The 14,622-nt window shown below is 36.7% G+C and overlaps 1 protein-coding gene across 1 annotated transcript in view; it reads right to left on the bottom strand.

Annotated features, from left to right (window-relative positions):
* Nucleotides 1-9,864: 9,864 nt before the first annotated feature.
* rell1 (RELT like 1) overlaps nt 9,865-14,622 on the bottom strand; it is a 97,460-nt gene continuing 92,702 nt past the window's right edge. Inside the window, exon 8 of the mRNA XM_028801988.2 lies at nt 9,865-11,272. The gene's annotated coding sequence lies outside the window, so the exon portion shown is untranslated. The remainder of the gene's footprint in view (nt 11,273-14,622) is intronic.

Raw genomic sequence — 14,622 nt, 5'->3', positions numbered from 1 at the left:
CAGCAATCAACATTACTATTATATGCAGCAGAGAATGCACACTTTGGCTACATTAGAAATGAACAAATCTGGGGCCTCATGTATAAATCTTATATCAATAGTTCAGAAATGTGCATAAAGAATTTCTTATGCAAAAGCCAGGATATATAAAAAAGCGAATCTGACAATTTTGAATTTGAAATTGGCTTAAAGTTACAGAGAGTATCCGCACGTCCTATGCAGTTTCTTTTGGCTTTGGCATTTCAGCAATAGCAGGCAGCAGGACAATGAAGTGAACTGACAATCTTCTTTCATTGCACATTTTAATCAAAAATCAGTTACATTCTGATGTCAGTCCATCCATCCATCTTCTAAACCTGTAATGGAACAGAGCTCATGTGATAGTCTCTGTAATGCAGACACCAATTCATAACACAACTCCAAAAGAACAGCTCTGGAACGTGTAAATAGGCTTAGAATTCAATCATCATCATGAAAAAGGACACAAATACCATTAACGATATTTAAATGACAGAACAAACTATGTTTGTTTGTCTAAGTATTTTAATTATGGCCAAATAAGCATTTTCTTATTTCAATATGTTAGAAAATGTATGCACAGCACAACATTCAGGGGCAACTTATCAACTGATTTGAAAGTTGGAGCCGTTTCTGTTATTTATTTACATTATCAAACAGACAGATATCACATTTTTGTTTTTTTTTTTAAATATTCTTTCACAGGGGTATGTGTGACATGTGATGGATATTTTCTCAGAGCAACATACTGCTGTTTGTACAGTCAGAAATAAGCCACTACAGCTTCAATCACTATCGTGCTTACTACACTGATGATCTGTTTGCTGTCAAGAGTGTCTTTCGGGCATGTAAAACAAGTTGTAATAATCTTTCTCAAGCTAAATCTGAAACCCTGAACTAACCTGTAATTGAAATTGTATAGATTATTATTATATGGGGACATTTTTCAGCAATCTTCACCTGAGGGGGGTACCCCAAAATAAAGCCTTAGTATTCAAAAAATAAGGGCAGGACGGTCAGTTTTTCACTAAAACTGACAGATAGCTTCTCAAATGTGACAGAATCTTTGTTTGAGTCAAATTTATATATTATTTTACTTATAAACTGCTGCTAAACTAGGAAAATAAACAGGCCCTCACAGAAATATTTTCACATTTTTGTTGTCTGATACAGCATTACTCTTAGGTGTTCCCAGATATGTCAAGTGTACCCGTCTAAAGTTTCATGTTGGTAATACAAAGAAATAAATAGTTATGGCATTTGGTACCATGGGTCCCCCTCCCCTATCCAAAACCCCTTTCAAACGGGGACTCAGGTTCAGAAGTTTTATTGCATATAAAACAGTGAATCATATAAAAACTCTGAACCTCATCCCCTAATACACTTACAACCAAGTACCCCCCTAACCCACCAACACATTTAAATGAAACTATTTGCATTGCTTGCTCCCATTTCAAATATGCATTGTTTCATTATGCATGTCGCCAACTGTGTCTCATGATGTCCATTTATTGAGTCATCACAAATTTCTGCTATCCAATCGTATAAAGTTTGCAAGTGTGTGACCTATTGAGTTAGAGCTAATGACCTGGAAATGTGAGGGGGTACTTGCCAAAGGTTGCCTTATGACTCCTTTTATTTGAAGGATATCTCATGATTGATGCATCACACAATAATGCGCGTGGACTTGTTTTGCACAGGAGAATCTACTGTAACTACTGATGTGTCACTTGTAGATATTTGCTGTTATTTTGTGAAGTAATATGCAAGAGTAGATGAAAAATCAGAAGAGCGGTGTAAAGCGGTTTCTGGTTTTCAGCCTGTAGCTTGGAGTTGTATTTAATAAGGGCGCGCACAAAAAGGCGACCTCAATTGGGCGCGGCGAATAAAGGCGCGTGTAAATAAAGGCGAGCTTCAAAAGGGTGACCTCAATTGGGCGCGGCGAATAAAGGCAAACACAACAAAATTATTACAGAAAATTTATTAAAGGCAATGATTGAAGGTATAAAATGGCGAAAGCAAGAATATTAAAACATCCAATTAATTAATGCATGAACTTCTAACGAACTATTTCTAAAGCTCTCTATATTTCGTTGTTTTCTGCTCTTACTCATTGTTGTGTTACACTTGAAGCTGTAGATTATATGCAATGCCACGTAGATATTTTATTATTATCTACTATTATTATCTAAATTATCTACGAACGCCTTTATTCGCCGCGCTCAATTGAAGTCGCCCTTTTGGAGCTCGCCTTTTTGTGCGTGCCCTTATTGAAGGACACCGTAACTTGGTTGTGGGAGGGTTCATCACATTGTTTGAAATCTATTGGTCTGGACTTTTTGATTGATGCAGAACACTTGGGTATTTCATGGATAGAATAATTACTATGGTATTTTCAAATATTTTTTGTGACAATTTATGAAACTCCACATGTATGATTTTATGCCCAAATAAAAGCCAACCGTAAATACTATAACAATTTGAATACTAGGAGAGTGAAATTGATACCAGTTGCTTGCAAATGAGGCACTGTTTGTGTCAGTGTGTGGCATATCTCACCTGTATGATAAACTGAAAGATTTTTAAATAATCACTCAGCCTGGTATTGGGCTGCTCAAGGTGTAAGAAGGTCTACGGATTAGTGATGTGTGAGAGTTGCTTTAAGCAGGACAAATTATACTGTAGCATTTGTTGATCCACCCACCCTTTAGAGCCTATTCTAGCAAGCAACATACACTGGCAGAAACAACCCTTGGACAGGGCACCAGCCTATCATAGGGTGAACACACACACACACACACACACATCAGGGGACTATTTAGAATCACCAATTCACCTAACCTGCACATCTTTGGACTGTGGGAGGAAACAAAAGCAAACCCATGTGGACTCAAACTCCACACATGAAGCATCTGGTAGGCAGCCACCAGCCTCCTTACTACAAGGCTGAAGCGCTACGACTACATCACCATGCAGCTAATTCATTGATTAACATATTTACATTAACTGTGGCATTAAAATTGAGGAAAAAATACCAAAATAAATCTCAAATACAGGGTAATATAGTGCATCCATTACAGACGATCGGGGAGCAGGACCCCTGGCCACTCCTTGAACAAGTTATCATTCCCTGAAGTTTTCTTTTCTGCATTCTCCCATTGTTTGAAAGTAAATACATCACTCCGGAACATGGCCAAATGTATATGTTGATTAGGTCGTAAATATTCAAAATGGCTGTTTTTTATGCTATATATTGTTACTGGCAGGAAGTGATGGGGATTATCTAAAAGTGCTGCACACATGCATACTCTCAAGTTGATTTGAGATTTACACAGGATCGAGGCATAGGAGCTGGAGTATGTATGGTTTTATAAATCACATTTTTTTGTGCGCATGCTGTTTTTGCCTTTCTAGTGTGAATTTTAGTATGGAGCAAGGTTTTTACATGAGGCACTTGTTTTGAGTCACGATGGCAGCTACACCCATTTAACAGTTTAGAAACAATAGTGTATTGTAGTTTTGGATTTTGTTACCCACTTCTTGAGCAATGTATACTATAAACATATTCAAAATTTCTACTCTTATAATGTCCCACACTGCTTTTATCATTATATGATACCAACACAGCATTTTTTGTACAATGTTTGTTATTTTTTAACAAAAGTTTAAGCCATCAATGTTCACAGAACATATAAACAACAAACAAAGAACATATTTTGCCACCGGCAGCTCTAGCTACTATTTTTACTCTGAAAAAATACCAAGAAATCTGGCAAGGAGGTTCGAAGCAGGCAGCCATACTAAATAAATAAATACTCATCAATTATTAAACCTTCTTAATCCAGTTCTGCTAGGTTTTCCCAGCAGGACCAGTCGCACTTGCATTCTATATCCTGTTTGCCGTAAGAAAGACACAACACCCAATAAAGTTGTGGATGTTGCCATTAGCTACATTTCATTAGTACCAGCAGATTGTACAGAGCCAAGTGTGGGGCTGCCATTCTTCTTGTTCTTATTACATGATCGGCCACTGCAATTTGCCTTATGATCAGCGCATGTTGCTGCTCTTTTTTTTTTCTCTTGTTGATCAGTTTCCAATAAGAAAGACACAAACCCTGACACCTTCACGGAGGTTGACATCAACCATATATTAGGCTTCATCAGTGTGTATCATGTCTTAAGCTTTCAAACAAGACACAGATCAAGTTTGTAACCCCGCAGTAATCGCTTGACACAACTCTTAGTATTTTATTGAAATATTTAACATAACAAATCAGCTCTATTCAGTTCACGGTGGCAGGGAGCAGCTCTAGACACAAGATGGGTGGCAATCCATTCTTGTGCTCACTCTTGCACACTCCCATACTGCCCATTGCTAGAACTAATTCAGTGTCATTAATGAACATAACCTGCATGTTATTGTGGAAACATAAGAGGAAAATCCACAGGAAAGAACAAACAAACTCCATTTAACAATGATTCTACTTTTTGTTTTATATAGTAGACACTAGCTGGGTGCAGGATTTGAACCCAAGATGCTGCAACTATGAGGCGGAAGTGCTAATCACTACATCAGGGGTATTCAAATAGATTTGACCTGAGACCAAGTTCTCTTTGGGTCAGAACCCATTGTGACAAAGACTTCCCTCTGACAACACACACAAACACACACACTGCTTCTATTTATTTATGCATTTAAGATAATATCACCAGAGTGATCTGCCTTGTGCTTCAAAGAGCTGAGTTGAGTCACAATGTCAATGTGGACTTTTTGAAGCAATAAATAAATGTTGTTTTGGAATGAACATATGAGGAAACTCATTTTGCCAATTTGTAGACTAACTTCAGGTACAGAAGAGCCGGTTAGAAAATAGAGAGATGCTTGAATGGACAAGCGTGGTCATATCATTGAGATTCAGATGAATGCAAAGTCTCTATTTGTTTAGTGCAGTGCAACATTAAAAAGCGATTGCTTTTTTTGGTGTCATGTGTAATTTCACATGTGTGACATAAACTAAAGTGTTTACAACCCACAGCTGACTGCTCAAAAACCGTCACTCTTTCAAAGCAAACACAAATCATAGATTTTTATTTTTTGCACTACCGTAGAATGGTATAAATGTGGAAATACCGAAAAACTTTTTGCCTTGAAAGAGCAGCATAACTTTATTCTGTTAAACCAAGCCAGATTTTTAAACTCCAGTCCTGGAGGGTTACAGCGGCTGCAGGTTTTCATTCTAACCCTTTTCTTAATTAGAGACCTGTTTTGGCTGCTGATTAACTTCTTTTGAATTAATGTTAATTGACTTGCTCTTGAAGACTAACCCAATACAGTATATTGTTTTTTTCCTTAATTAGCAGCCAAACAATAATGAGATACAAAATGACCCAAAATATGACCAGCAAACTGTGACCATCATACAATGTCTGAAAAAAAAGATGAAGATCTCAGGAACATTGATCTGCTCAGGTCTACAAAACATTTTAATAGTACACTTAGAAAAGAGAAAATCAACAATTTTGAAAATGTATGCTATTACACAATGAGAGCGGCAACAAGCCATGAAATTACAGAGCGGGTTTAATTAACAACAAGAATCGGCACCTCATTAAGCAACAGGTTGGAGTTTGAGGCCCTAACTTAGTTGGTCTTCTGTTGGCTCACTCACTTCACGTTTCATTTCTGTATGGGTGCCATTTAAGGAAAGAAATGAAGCAATTCAGGGGAACAAATCTTAAAAACAACAAATCAATTAAAATTAAAGGAAAAGGAGTTAATTAGCAGCAAAAATTGGTCACCAATTAAGAAAAAGGTTAGAATGAAAACCTGCAGCCACTGTGGCCCTCCAGGACCAGAGTTGGAGACCACTATTTTAAACAACAGGTTCAATACCAGCAGTTCTGAGCTGAAATTCAAGTCCTGTATAATTAAAGTGGCAAACCTGGGATAAATTATTTAGAACTTTAGAAAGATTTAAACGAGAACAGGCCACTTAGCCCAATAAAGTTCGCCAGTCCTATCTACTTAATTCCTCAAAAATAACATCCAATTGAGTTCTGAAGGCCCCTATTAATGATACATAATTTCTTTGTGTATTTTCTCCCATACCTTTAGTGTCTTATTACGTTGAATTTAACAGCTGCCTTTTTAAAACAATACGTACTTCTCTGATTTTGCAGAAGACTGATGTTTACATAACATACTTTTAATATAACTAAAAAACATTGGAGGATGTGCTACACTTAGTAGTTGTACTAGTAGTGCAGTCAAGTTTTTACCTACATACCCTACCAAAATGCAACACATGCCACTCTCCAGCTCCGTGATAAACAAGGAAGAATAGGATAATGTTGGGAGCACACACTGATGCAGCTCGTTGTCGCAACCACCACACGATGAACTATAAGCAAGAATGTATTAAAATTGAAAACTTCTTTTTATTTAATAGAAAGCACAAATCAGAGTCACCTGATGTACTTCTTACCCAGCACAGAACGGCTGGACCACACAGTGTTAAAACAGTTTGTGGAACTGCATTTATTTTTTGTTGTTTTGAAAAGTCCTCCCTCATTTTTTTCCTATCCTGCATCAAGACTGTAGAGTTCTTTACTCATAAACCAGAGAAAAGCCAAGCAAAATGACACCTTTTATTGGCAAACTAAAAAGATTAAAATATGCAAGCTTTCGAGGCAACTCAGGCCCCTTCTTCAGGCAAGATGTCAAGGAAATGGTCAACAACATGAGCAAACATTTACAGACAATAGTCTGTCGGTGTGGGATAATACAAGTTTGGTGACAGATTCGCTTCACTTGGCTCCTCAGGTCAGGCTGATCCTGTCTTTTCACCCAGGGTGGATATTGATTAAGACACTGCAAAAATAAACTATTTGATATTATTAAGGCAAATTGCAGTGGGTTCCTCTTCGGCTTAAATATAATTTTATCTATTATTTTATTGATGTCCACACCAAGACATTGTACATACGGAGTCCACATGTTCTCCCTATGCCCAACTCCAAAGGAATGCACACTAACTGGAAAATTCAAATCTGCCCAGTGAATGTGTGTGAGTAGACCCTTCAGGGATGTTTCCTGCCTTCACATGACAGTTTGCAACCTTGAATCAGATCAAGTTGGTGTGAGAATGTGGTGTATGCAGGATGATCAAACCAGAGAAAGTAAATAAAAGGCCTGTGGTTGCATGATCACTTTTTATTTCACTAGAATTAGGGGTACTGAACTTTACCTTTGCCTATACAATAAATCTTAATACATAATTTGCCTGCCTCCTCACTCACTCACTCACTCACTCGCGTCCGTCCAAAGCCGAATGCGCAGTCGCCTTCTGCGCAGCTGCCCGAAAAACCTTACGAGACCGACATCCAACCCCAACATCGCGGCAGGCGGCGGATTTACGGTTGCAAAAATTCAAAGAGAAAGGTGACATCGATTAAAGCTCTAGAGGCCTGAAAGGCGATTTCGACTACAGCTCGAGGCCTAATTACGCATTCTGATTCAATTACGCATTCATTCAATACACCTATATCAGGTTTGTGGTGCTTATACTTATTACTATTCCATATTGTACTGGAACATTCATCATTCAATATTACACTATAGGCCTGGAAAATTCATCAACTAACAGTAGAAACCTGTACAGTAATGAGTAAAGTGGACTACAATCATTACAAAACAACTTCTTTGTTACTTATCATTTGTTCTTCATACACTGCTGACACAAACTCGTGCCCGTTTCATCTTACGTTGTCGAAATGGGCTCTTTGTCTAGTTTAATGATAATTTACTTTATTTTTCATTTTTACCTACTCCCTAGGGACACACAGAGAGGAGAGGAGAAGCTTGAGGTATTTGTACAGCATACCTGGAGGCACTGCAGGTGAAGGGCCTTGCTCAAGGTCCACCTGAGTAGTATTCCTTCTGGTACTGCTGGGATTCAACCCAGCAAACTTCCAGATACCAGAACAGATCCTTCAACAAGAAAGTCACCTTCTCCCTAAATTTCTTGATGCATAAAAAGACAAGAGAATGCAGTTGGTCGTGAAATAATGTAACAACTACCAAAGGTGTCAGTTTTCAACCTTCTATACCATACATTACTTCACAAGCTACAATATGCAGTACCAAGTCTACTGACATCCATTTAGATCATTAAAAATGAAACAAAATTGAGATAAACAGAGATCACATTTTTTAAAAAACTGTTTCTTTGATGTAGTTTTACATGCAGCTATTTTGAGGGAAAGAAGAGGCTATCATGGGAAGTGGACTGTAGTCATATGGCACATGTCAACTCCTTACAGTTTTAATAGACACACTGACATAATCCTGCTTTACATAAGCAGTTTAAAAAAGGAATAAAATAGTAGACTATACCAGTGCTTTCCAATTCTAGCCCTTGGGACCCCTGCGGCTGCAGGTTTTTGTTCCAATCAGTTTCACAGTTAGCAAAGCCATTTTCTCTCTAATTGATCTCATTGTTTAATGAGCTGGTTCTTTTTTTCTTTTCTTATTCTACATTTAGAAAAAAAAGGTGTCCAGTGAGGTTTACATTAATAAAAATAAATCTAATATTATTTGTATTTTTGGCATAGTTACAATTTTGGAATTCTCTCTTATAAATGTACCTTTGTCTGTGGAGTCTGTTCCTTTCATTGGATCCTCATAATGACAAGTTAATAACAAACACAGCAGATACCTGGGCAAATGGCATTTGAACTCTGTTTATGATAAGCTTTAAAAAATAATAGCAATGCATATGCCATTTGATTTATGCTTTAACTGGTTATATAAACACATGCAGATTTAGCTTGCATTTACATATACAAATAAAAGTATTCAGCTTCTTTTACATATATAATGACAGTTGCTAAATGAGAATGATCTACAATGTAAGACGAGGCTCTTTTGAGAGTAAATGCCCAAACAGACAGGAACAATATGCTCTTTCATGATAGACTTTAGCCAGAATGTTCCCGCTGTTCCAGATAGAAGCAAACCACAAAGAATAGCTACATCATTTATTAGACTAATGTTATTAAACACCTTTCGAATAGGATAATAAAAAGCCATTCCAGCAGTTCTGCTGCAGGTAGTCTATCAGAATGTTTTTGCATCTGGTTCCTATTTCACATGGCACACTTTGTGTCTGTAGGAAGCTACCTGGGCACAAGTAAAGATCTAAGAACTCAACAAGAAGCTTTAAGAGTATTTAAAAAAAAAAAATCAAGGGCCGATTTTCCCTCAGATATTCAAATGTTTTGAGTCTTTTATCCTCCCTTTTGAGGTGTGTGCACGGTGTGGAATTATCAGGTCGTAAACTGAAGCACTAAAATGAAAGTGTCTAACATTCCTGCAAATTACAGAGGGAAACAAGAATGCACTTCTTCACACAAGGCATTGTGGGAACTGGGAATAAAACTACAGGATTTTTTAGATGAAGGGGAACCCCAGCAGCTTTCAATAAAAAGAAAACAAAATATGTAGGGTTATGTTAGGTATCTAGATGAACTGAATGGTCCCTTCATTAAAACATTTCTTATTTTCTCAGTGGGTAAAAGTGTATCCAATCTAAAAAACAAACAAAAACTGGTAGAGGAGGAACGCCTGTTTGAACAACTAAAAGAAACCAAAACTTCTTTGCATTTTTACAATTTTGTAATTTAATTGCATCAGTATGACAGTGAAAATCTTGATTCTTTCATTACTCATTAAAATAAAACTGATGCTACATCAACACACACACACACACACACATTATGATGGTGTCCTGTGCAACAGCCCGTTTAAGCTAACTTTATACCATGGAATGAATCCAGACTCCCAAATGGAAGGGGGTATGGGGCCTTTTAATTAATTCAAGGCAAAAAAAAAACACATTATATGTAAACAAATTAAAATACATTTGACTATGTTTTTTTCATTTATAAATGTATATTATTTGGAACAGAAAAATTTCGTGATAAATGTTATTACAGTAAAAGACAAAATACCACCACTGCCAAAGAGCTGCCAAACAAATATTACAGAAATGTTCTTATATAATGTTAACCTAATGTTTCAGATTTTCTTTCAAACAGACAGAAATAAAAATATGCATCTTTATACAAAATATTTGAGTAATATAAAGTATACTGATAGGAAAGTGCTAAAGAAAGCCTGTTAAAATGCATTTTATTTGAAATATAAAAATTTAATTCTAGTAACAGCAAAAATACATACAATAAGACAAATCTATAATTACACATCTACCCATGCTGACTGTATCACATACAATATGTAAACTCTTTAAAACTGTAAATATTTATTAAACACCCTAGGAAAAAAAACACTTTATACAGAATAGAGAACTTATATGAAAGCATTTTGCTTTCAGACAATTTATTCAATTTAGTGAATAAGATAAAAAGCAGTAAGACTTAAAGTAAACAAAGGCAAGATGAGGTTTAGAGGAAAAAGATTAAACTGCTCCAATTAATTTAGGATTATAAAATAAGTAGTGGAAAAATATTTTGGACAGAGGAAGCAAAAACATATTTCATAAATACACATATTTATTTACTTAAATAATTCTGAAACAGTTACTTAATAATTGACAATAATTTCTGTTAATATTACCAAATCATAAAAAATAACTTTTCAATATTCTCCCAGTTCAAGTTCACAAGATTTGGCTGCTGGTCAAGGCAGCAAACTAAGTGGCAACACTGGATGAATGCAGGTTTGGCAGGTGGCTTGAAACAATAATAAAGACAATACAAGTTATAGTTTGGCATTAAGTAACATCTTTTTAATCCCAGTTCATGTTTGTATATTAGCACACTGATGAAAACCATGTTATTACTGAACAGACAGACAGTTTAAAATAATACATGGCATGGATCATCTCTGCACATGATATTGCACATCTTCAGCATTACGCAGTGTAATGGCATCAAGAGCGCAGAATCTCCGAATTTGAGCACTAAAACATGCTCACCGTTCTTTGGTGCTTAGTCTGTATCCTTAAAATGCATAGTATTTATCTGATGATAGACAGTTGTTTCCTTTATCGGTATGGCTGAATTAGTCTTCAGAAGTGTCTTCTCAAGCAGAAAATGCTTGCCAGTAATAAAAAAAAAGATAGCAATTTACAGAAATTTACTTAAGGGCTTTATTTTTTTTTTTAATATAGGCTTGTGTCCATTTCCTTCATCTCTGAAAAGAAAGGTCATCTTCTTAGTAGTGAAATAAATCCTGTCAAAACAAAACACAGCACGTCATATTTCTCTGCATGGAATCTGAGACATTGTATTAATTTCTGTCATTCTTCCTTGTTCAGAATGCATAGGGCCTATTTATTTATTTTATTACTTATGCACTATATATTAGGGTAATGAGCATATTCATTTTACAGTTCAATAAATACATGAATCTGAAATTACTGTCAATCAAGATAATTTATTTACTTCTCTATATACTCTCCATCCCAATCACTGCATTTTTATCACAGCTCTACATGTCTGAAAATCCCTTCCTTTCCAGTCATTTCTAAACAGCCTAATTTCTCAAATTGTCCCATACTGTTTCTTTCTAACAAGCTCACTAATTTCTGCTTTGTTGGTCTTGCTACAGTGGTTTGAAGCTCTTGGTAGTTCAGGAGGACTCACTAAGGAGCTAATACAAAGTCTGTATTTCTGCCTTTAAAATGCGTTACCCATAGTCATACACTGCTAGTGCTCTGCATATGCACGATCAAGTTGTGCTGGAATGTCAGTTAGAGATTTCATTCTTCACAAGAAACTTAATCTCCATATATTGTTGAAACAACATACTCTTGTCAGCCACCTTCTTACACTGACTTATCAACATCTAACTGAGGCAGGTGATGTCATTTTTCTTCTAAGTGTGAGACGATCATTGAAGCTACCATACTAATGATATTGCACAATTCAGTACTGTGAGGAATTTCTGGATAATTCCAACAGGCACGTTACTTTTCCCAGGCTCTTATATTTATATATTTACTGGCTGTGTTACCCAGCTTCACCTGGAAAATTCTGTAAGACAAGTGGGCTTTGGTTAAAGTGCCACTGGATATATCAGAAGTTCTGTGTTACTAACCAAGTAGATTTCTTTGTTCATACTTTTTTCTTTATAAAAAAAAAAAAAAAAAACATTGGCTAATGTTAATAGTTCACTGCCGCTCCTCACTATTGGTTATGCTATATACAATTGTCCATCCATCCATCCATTTTCCAACCCGCTGAATCCGAACACAGGGTCACGGGGGTCTGCTGGAGCCAATCCCAGCCAACACAGGGCACAAGGCAGGAAACAATCCCGGGCAGGGTGCCAACCCACCGCAGGACACACACAAACACACCCACACACCAAGCACACACTAGGGCCAATTTAGAATCGCCAATCCACCTAACCTGCATGTCTTTGGACTGTGGGAGGAAACCGGAGCGCCCGGAGGAAACCCACGCAGACACGGGGAGAACATGCAAACTCCACGCAGGGAGGACCCGGGAATCGAACCCAGGTCCCCAGATCTCCCAACTGCGAGGCAGCAGCGCTACCCACTGCGCCACCGTGCCGCCCTATATACAATTGTACATAATTAAAACATTTCTACTATACGTCAATTCCTTCTTACTTACTGACTAACTTTAGCTTTTGTTGATGGTCATTGCAAAATACAGATTTATAGGACAGTGCAGTCTTTTGAATTAAAACAGGTAATAAGTAGGAATAAAGTGAATTTTGAACATCTTTTATTGTTATTATTAGAAGTTTACAATTGTTTTTATGTTGTTCACTCGAAAATTTCTTTCAATGTTTTTGTCAATTGTATGTTCAAGCTTAATTTTTTTTGTCATACCCATGATGATTACAGACTGCATATTTGGGCAATCCATGCAACGAATGAAAGACTTTAAATTTTATGGTTATTCTCTCTACTGCTTTAAGTGCAAGAAAACAACTGCCAGTAATACAGTATGTTCTGGAGGCTTCTGAAATGTTCATGGTGGAGGAATTTAAGTCTGTAGACTCTTAACATATGCTGAAAATGCAAGAACAATCCCCATCTTTCATCTAGCTTTTCTGGGTTTGACTCTTAAACTTGTATATTCTCCCCATAGAAAAGTGTTAAGACAGGTTTGGAAATTCACAGAGGACTAAATTAATTCACATTGAGCCACATGGTGGCACCTTCTTTATTGCTGTCCTGAGTTGGACTTCAGGTGAGGTTTATTGCTGCTCTGGTATTTCCAATGTGAAAGCACTGAAAATGGTTTTAAAAAATGTATGTTTTGAAGTATTGTAAAACTTCAAATATTTATTTTATGGGTTCAACACCAGAAAATTATACAGATGTTCTCAAAAGGAAATCATGAGGATGCAAAGTTGATCTTCAAAGAAAATATGAAAGCCACACTTTTTGACTTACATGTAAGCTATGAAAGATAGCCTTCTGAAATGTAACATACAAATTGTACTGCTTAGAAAAAACTTAACATGTGACATAGAAGACATCCGTTACATTTAAGGTGGGGCTGATTTACAACATGTGCACACAGCATGCATTATCTAACTGTGCATTTAATTAGTATCGGGTGCATGAGTATGCAAATTCATAATGTAGATTAAGGGTCTCCAACACGTCGCTCGCAACCCCTTTCCTAGTAGCTCGCCAAAGGTTAATGAATCCTACATAAATTTGAAAACTTGGTTAGTCAAATTAGGGGTGGGCGATCTTTCCAAAAAATCATATCATGATCCTTTTAACACAAAATCACGATCCACAATCTGAACTACAATCTATATTTTCAATGTGGCATACACTTAAGAGAATATCCGGACTCAAACTCATCAAGACCTAAGTAGCACATTATTTTAAATATCAAACAAAGTTGAATTCAATTGTTCTCTCATTCGCTAGCTAAGCGGAGTTAAGGAACACACCCCGAAGCTGGCAAGTGAGTGAGTAAGGCCACTCTACTTGGCCTGCGGCGTGTTTCGTGGATTCGTGCAAATAAATCGGTACCACAAGTGAACTATGATACATAGTGAAATGAGAGAAGTCGCAAAATGAACGGGAATGTTAAAGCTAATTATAGAAAAAAACCAGATCTAAATCCATTAAGTAGTTCTCTCGTGAAAAGCGGACAGACAGAAAGACATTGGATTTTATATATTATATATTAGTAAACCTTCAAAATAATGTGCAGTTAAAGTCTCAACAGCATTTTCAGCATTTCTGGAGCTTAGTAGAGCCAGTAGTGACAATAAGAATCTTCACCAAGCAGCTCTGAAAATGTCTGCTTTGTTTGGGTCTACATACCTCTGTGAGTCTGCCTTTTCTGACATGAATGTCATGAAATCAAAGTTCAGAACAAGACTGACAGATGAACATTTAAATGACTCCATAAGAGTGAACCTAAGTGGCTACACTCCACCATAAACCTGCCTCTCTTGTTGACTCCATGCAGTGCCAGTCATCTCACTAACTCAAAAACACATCACACATGCAACTGGACATGTGAATACTCTTGTGAAGTGAAACAGTGACATGTGACAAAATGACAAATTAATAAGTA

Source organism: Erpetoichthys calabaricus, chromosome 5, assembly GCF_900747795.2.
Source record: "Erpetoichthys calabaricus chromosome 5, fErpCal1.3, whole genome shotgun sequence".
NCBI classification, from domain to species: Eukaryota; Metazoa; Chordata; class Cladistia; order Polypteriformes; family Polypteridae; genus Erpetoichthys; species Erpetoichthys calabaricus.
Note: the sequence above shows the minus strand (reverse complement) of the source record. Positions and strands in the feature narration are given on the sequence as shown.